This window comes from Spodoptera frugiperda, chromosome 30 (assembly GCF_023101765.2).
Source record: "Spodoptera frugiperda isolate SF20-4 chromosome 30, AGI-APGP_CSIRO_Sfru_2.0, whole genome shotgun sequence".
NCBI lineage: Eukaryota > Metazoa > Arthropoda > Insecta > Lepidoptera > Noctuidae > Spodoptera > Spodoptera frugiperda.
Window position 1 is genome coordinate 11,992,486 of NC_064241.1, and position 6,758 is coordinate 11,999,243.

A 6,758-nucleotide genomic window follows, 5' to 3' on the forward strand; every position below is an offset into this window, starting at 1 on the left:
AAAGGCGTATAGCACGTAATACCATCGTACAATGTACACCTACATATTTTTTATATTTTCGGTGGTAACAACATTCAATTTTTCTTAAGATTTAACAGGCTTAATAACTTAACCAGCTTAAAGTACTTTAAAACCACTGTACACTGTTAAGAAGAAGACAAAAACCAATATCAATAAGCCTTACCAAAAATAAAACTGCAAGAAAAACCCACCTAAAAAAAAACAAACTGAAAACTAATCTAAAAATAAATCAAACCACCCGACGGCCGTGACCCGAGCGGAAAAATTTCATAACTAACCGAATTCTTCGTTTCGTTAAGGCTCCTCGTCTTGGCAACACAGAGATAATGCCAAACATGTCCATTTAAATACTGCATCATATAATTTACAACGTACTCAGATAACATTGTTAGTTCACATGTTTACTAAGCAAATATGTACGGGTATCACGTCCGGGGGGTCTGGTGCAAATCTCTGAATACACAGAAGATTCTAGCCGGTGGTGTACTGAACTTTGTGTCCTATGATTTGCGATGCCAAGGACCAATTTGGTCCTTTCGGTGTAAATAATGATCCATGTTCTCTAAAGAAGCTATATTACAGTTTGCGATACTAAGGACTAATTTGAATTTGGTCTTTTTGATGCAAGCGATGACAACTGAGTTGAAGGAAGGAATGAATGGAAGCTGTTCATTTCAGAGGCTTTTAGCCAGTCACAAGTATTCTTAGTTACTATGATAGCCAGAGGCGTGATTGATCGGTTGCCATTCCTGGGTCACTTCCTAAAGTATTGTTTGGCTCTTAATTTTTCTGATTAACTTTAATATAACTTGAAAAATGACACATAGGGACTTGTCATGTTTTAAAGAAGCAGGCTCCTTAACAACCGCAGTAATAGCAGTAATTTATCGCTTCGCTACAGATATTATCGCCTAGCACAAACGATACCTTACCTAGGTTAGAACAAAACTGTTGTTTATGTCAGTGAACTCCGAAGGACGCTCTAATGTTACGCAGTTACCGAACTAACAACATAAATATGTGTTCTTGTTGTGAGATAGGCCCTGTTATTTACTATGTCACTTCTTGTTTTGATGTACTCTACAGATTCTATTGTTTTTCACATATAAACTGTTGTGACGACATTAATAATAGCATGTTTTTGTAGTTACTTTATTTGCTTTGATTGTGGTATTAGATTTTGAGAGGCGTGGTCTCTTTTTGAGCATCAGGTGATATTAATAGGTAAATAACATTATGTATTTCCTCCAATAAGGGTGGAATGAATATTTCTGTAATTGTAAAACTTTCTTTTAAGGCACCTTAAAAATTAGACTGGAATCCCCGTGGAAAAACAGTACCACTGTACGCCACCAGGTCGCTGCTGCGTCAGAAACGACAGGCATCGGAATGACGTGACAGCGAAGCGTTATACATTTCATATTATTATACCAAATTAAATTCGGCAAAAAATATAAAACCATAAAAGACAAATAAAAAGAATACAAAAAGAACAAACAGTAAAGGAAAAAAAGGTAACTTAAAAACTAAAATATACCAGTTAAGGTATACAATAAAAAATTAAAATACATCATTCAAAATAAAAAGTTACTGGATACTCTCACACAACTGCATGCATTGTTTACAGTCTTCCAGTTAGATGCAAATATATCACACTCAGGTGATGATGCCAGAAGATCATTTATCTGGGGGCATTGGTAGTGCCCCCGTATTAGCCAAGCGAAGCGCAAGCGCAAGGGCACTACCTACCTTTTCTCGAAGCGCTTCAGTCGTGATTTTTGATACCTTCATAACATTGATGTATTGGGTTATACCAGATAAGGGCAAAATTTTCAGGATATATCTGTCATGGTAAGACTTAATAAACCTCTAAAGGCCGCACGGAAAGAGTTTAGAAGATTGAATAGATTTTTAAGCTCAAGCCCATATGACGAATAGCAAAAAGTCCGTGCGGCCGACTCGCCAGTTACGTCCAAGGTTTGCACGCCTACGAGATTATAGCGTAAAAACTCTGCTACGCGCTACGAACTACGCAGTACGAGCTATGGCTGTAGAATTTCCCCGTAACTTGAGTGTGAAATTAGGGCTTATCGATTTAGGTCTGGGCATGTAGGGTTAGAAACTTGGCTCTGCACGGGATCTGATTACTTTTTGACAGTGCGAGCTATATGGTCTCGTCTTGGCACCATTTAACATGAAATGTTTTTGATGGATCAGATTGAGAGCACGAACAAGTGGCGAATGCGCATAAGATACCGTGACGGGCGCTGGGTACGGCCAGTAAGCAGTGATTGCGGGGCCTTAGTTGGTACCTAGGCACATCAGGGATTAAACAGTCTTACCACCCGCGCCACTATTTCCGGGCAGTCGGAATGTTACCCCGTAGAGCTTGACAGGCAAATATAAGGAGGCTGTAGATTACGTCATACGAATTTAGTTGGATATAGACCGATCGAGATGGAAGACCTCTGTGGACGCCCCCTCTGCCACATCTAGGGGACATATAGGACCGATCATCACCGTAAAAATAGAGTGGACCTTATTTTCAGGCCTCAATTAAAATTTCATCATCATAGTCTAGTCTAATCTAATATTACAAAGAGCTATACTTTAATTTTCAGTCAGATTACCATAATACAAATAGGTAACTAGAATGATTAATTGTTACAAAAATAGCTGCTCGCTGCTCATATAGCAACAAAAAGCCAAAATCTTAATGTGCATATTGCAATGTGGACATAACAAGATAAAAAATGCGTGATGTAATTTACGATAGCATTCGTGACGTCATCGAACTTTCTTGAAAGTAGACTTGCTACTGAAACCATATTGTTTTAACCTATACGGTCATATTTGAAGGTGGTATTTTTATTTGTGTACTATATTTGCACAATGTTGACGTCACACGTGTATTAATGATTGCATTTTCTTGAACAGGATGGTGATTAGTGCTTCTTGTCAGCTGTTGTTAGGCGCATGTCAGAAAGGTGGCGCAAGAATTTTAGTGCAATCTGATTTTGAGTCATGAGTTCGTTTAGAAGAACTTGCATGTTTAAGACATATGCCATCCTCAGATTTAAAATACTTATAGATTTATCTGCCTGAAATGTAGTATGGGTAAGTATAATTTTTTATCCATATGTAAATCGATATCACAATCCATATTGTCAAAGTCAAATGACGTCACGATTGTTAATCTTCTAACTAGGTACCTACATTACATTGACAGAAGAATCAATCAGAAACTTCATAAATGGCAGGTGCGTCACATCATCATAGTCATATCAGCCACAAGACGTCCACTGCTGAACATGAGTCTCCTCCAAATGCCTTTTCGAAGCTGGTATGAGCAGAACATGTACCTTCAACCACATATACCTGGTTGTTTCAAGAAAAGAAGTTACCATGTAAGTATGTACGGATATTTGATTACATTTATAGATAATATATATTTTTTTATAACGTCACGTCTTTAATCCCCGAAGGGGTAGGCAGAGGTGCACATTATGGCACATAATGCCAATGTACACCCACATTTCACAATTTATGTTATAAGTCCCATGTAAGTGAGCCTATTGCCATATACTGGGCACATTTCCAGACTCCGTGCTACTACTGAGAAATTTTCGAAAAACTAAAAAGCCCGACCCGGTAATCGAACCCGAGACCTCTTGCCCGGCAGTCGCACTTGCAACCACTCGGCCAACGAGGCAGTTATAGATAATACTTAGTATAAATACATGTACAATCTACAACCTGCGTCGTAGTAAATACGATATTTACAAATTACGCCATTGACTGGCTGCCACTATATTTAGGCTGCGATTGCGATGTTTGTGCTAAGCGGAGCGGGAGCGGGAGCGGTGATCACGGTAGCGTTAGTTATCTCAATTTGATAGGTTATTTTTTACCAATAAAGATTTAATATAAGCATATATGTAAGACCCGCAATATTTTCTAGTATACCATTAAGTATTAAGAAAGTTTCCTATTTTAAGGGGGAAGAATCATCCAATGACTCACTCAACGACTGACAATGGAGTGGACTCTTACTGACTAAAAACCACCCTGCTTCTACTCCTGCTTTTCGGGCTGGAACCCTGGTAATCCCGTTAGGTAGTCTGCAGCTCCGGATTAGGTATTAGCCCTACTGTGCACCATCTATGGTGATCTGATGACTCATTGAGGTACGCGGATTTGGTTCTGGTCCGCAGACCCGTATTTATGGTCGACGGAGAACGTCGCGCGGTGGCCGACACCTAGAAACTAGAAATATGTATACTTATACATGTATATAGCTTTATTTGAAGGAACCTGAAAAATTAAACCTGTGAAATGAAAGTGATAACCCAAGAAAGATATCTGAGTCAGGTATCAACTCACTAACTAATCACTCTTGCTGCGATATGCAAACCGGAGAAAAATATATTTCATGGAACTCTAAAGTAGAGATAAGATGTGAAATGTAAATGTTTGAAAACATTTTGTAGATTAGCTAATAAAGCATAATCCATGAGCAATCCACCCCCTCATGTATGAGAAGCGGGCGTCATAAACCTCCAAGCGACCGCAACATTATAATCCATAATAGAAGAATCTCATAAATTCATATCAACTTCCTAATATCCTTCCACATACACAAATACATTGTTGACAGGCATCATTTGCATTGCAGTTTTATGGACTTTAGATTAGGGTTAATTCAACATCTTTTGTCACTAAGGCTAGAATACTTTCATGGACAACGAAATAAATATAGCAACAACTACAGTTTAGCTTACAACAAATATATTTTCAAATATTTATTCTACACCACGCTACAAAACCTCGTCTGGGGTGATTTTCCGCGACACCTTTCAAATCACTGTCACGATTTCAAATAGAGACGAAACGTAATTGGGAATCCCGTACTTTCATAGCTAAGTAAATATGTAATATGTACGTAAGATACTCGTGTATTTATATCTTACAACGAAATTGCAGATATTTATATAAATCACGTTATACTTAGCTATTGTTTACACTACCGTCGAGTGACTACTATGTTTGTACTATTTTTAGACGAGAATCACACTATGGGTGATGTTTTTTTGTTAATTATCTGATATGATAAGGCGACACGCCTTTATTGTTTAAAAAGTTTTAGATCGAGATTGTTCTACTAGCAGATTGTACCAAATATGGAAGGAAATTTCTGAAAACTTTAAAACGTTCTAGAACTTTTGTAATTCGATTAAAATTGTTTTGGATGAGTAGAGCTTAACAAGTTCTACATTCTATACCTTCTTACATGTCATCGAATCAAAGGACCACGATGAGTTTTATTTCTGGTCCTTATTTCCGCAGTAACTAGATATCACTTAAAGGCCTTTACTTAGACTTTTTTAGTATAAAATTTACTATTTAATAAGTTCCTCTAGTCTCTGTTATCAGTTAATGATCTATGACCGTGGTGACTTACCTACTTTAGGAGGCATAATGAGAAAGGCTAAAATCAAGGGTAAATGTATTATTATACCCTTGTTAGTGTAGAAAGTTAAAAGGTTATCGCTCTATGTATCTGAAAATTCTAAGAACCGCCTCTGCAAAGAGGCGTAGGTATACATAGATATTATGTTAAACTTTACATGGTAAGGAAAAGAAATGAAAAATTAGGAGAATACAATGCGTCTCCAGCACTTCGCTTCAAGCTTCCTTGTGCGAACTGCTAGGGAGTGGAACTCTTTGCCGGAGTCTGTGTTTCCTGATGGGTATAACCTGAGTGTCTTCAAAGCCCGAGTGAAAAGGTTGCTTATGGGCAGACGTGCTCCATCGTAGACCGCATCATCACTTACCATCAGGCGAGATAGCGGCCAAACGTCGACCTATCAAAAATATATAAAAAATTCATTTAGTCCGACTTTATATCCGACACAAGACCTTGTATAGACGAATATCTTAAGTACAACGTAATGAATATATTTTAATTAACCTTATTAGGTTCGGTTGACCTGTGTGAACTACATCACTATACAATCATTATCTTACACTAAGCGTCCGTCTCTTCACGAGTTTATCTCTAATGTTATCGCTTATCGCACTGTGATCTGGTTATCACTGGATTAAACTGGATTGCTACCAGCCCTTTAGATTAGTATGAGTTACTTTTATGAGCAAATATTATTGATCGACCACTTTCCTTGGTGCTATGAGGAACCATTATGAGGTCCTTTTGTACAGATTTTTGTCGAGAAACACGAGATTTAAAATAGAGAGATATTTAAGACGTTATAATGCTTTTAAATTGTGCAGTACTGCGGGCGGCGAGCAAAGGTAGGTAACCACCGGACCAGAATCAGACCAGTGCCTTTTTTTAATTGTTTCTTGCATCGAGTATAGAACACACAAGTACACAAAACACTTGTTTGTTGTGTGAATAGAGCCTGCCACACATTTCGTAGCATCGAGTCGCTCAGTCACTATTCTAAACATGCAGTCCTTTTCTAGCTTTATCAAAAAACTGACCAGAAGTCAAGAATGGAAGGTGATAATGACCATCAGCTTCACACAATCACCTCTGTAACATAACCGCAACTTAATAATTAACAGCTCCGAATCCGGCAAGAAATCCCTATTGGTTGGGTTTTCATGTTTACACCAAACTGACAAATCTTGGAAATAAGTACAAAATATGTATTATTTTGTATTAAAACCGATCACTGCTTAGATATTTACTTCATTCTGTTGCAGACAATTGT